This window comes from Nestor notabilis, unplaced genomic scaffold (genome assembly GCF_000696875.1).
Source record: "Nestor notabilis isolate BGI_N333 unplaced genomic scaffold, ASM69687v1 scaffold14929, whole genome shotgun sequence".
Taxonomy (NCBI): Eukaryota; Metazoa; Chordata; class Aves; order Psittaciformes; family Psittacidae; genus Nestor; species Nestor notabilis.
In genome coordinates this window covers 22,948-23,223 of record NW_009943351.1, presented here as the reverse complement: position 1 = coordinate 23,223, position 276 = coordinate 22,948, and the positions used below count along the sequence as shown (strand labels likewise).

General features: G+C 39.5%; 1 protein-coding gene across 1 annotated transcript in view; it reads right to left on the bottom strand.

The window, feature by feature from the left end:
• The window catches only part of ASZ1 (ankyrin repeat, SAM and basic leucine zipper domain containing 1), a gene marked incomplete at its 5' end in the record, with an annotated part of 36,983 nt that overhangs the window by 15,146 nt on the left and 21,561 nt on the right, over positions 1 to 276 (bottom strand). The gene's annotated exons all lie outside the window — the stretch shown is intronic.

The window sequence follows — 276 nt, the reverse complement described above, 5'->3', positions numbered from 1 at the left end:
CACTGCCACCAACTCCTACCCCCCCAAAAAAAACCAAAACCAAAACAAACCAATCCCAAACCAAAATCCAAAACAACCAGCCAACCAAACCTCTCTGAAAATTGTTCTGAATAGGTAAGAACATATTTTAGGTCTGCACACTGAGAATCTTGCATTACTGGTATTTAAGTATGCTTAATGCTTTACGAGATGGACACCCTAAAAATCACATATGAAGAAGTTATGCAACTTGCACACTTTCTGAAGTCAACAATTCTGTGAGAGTGCCTTCCCTCA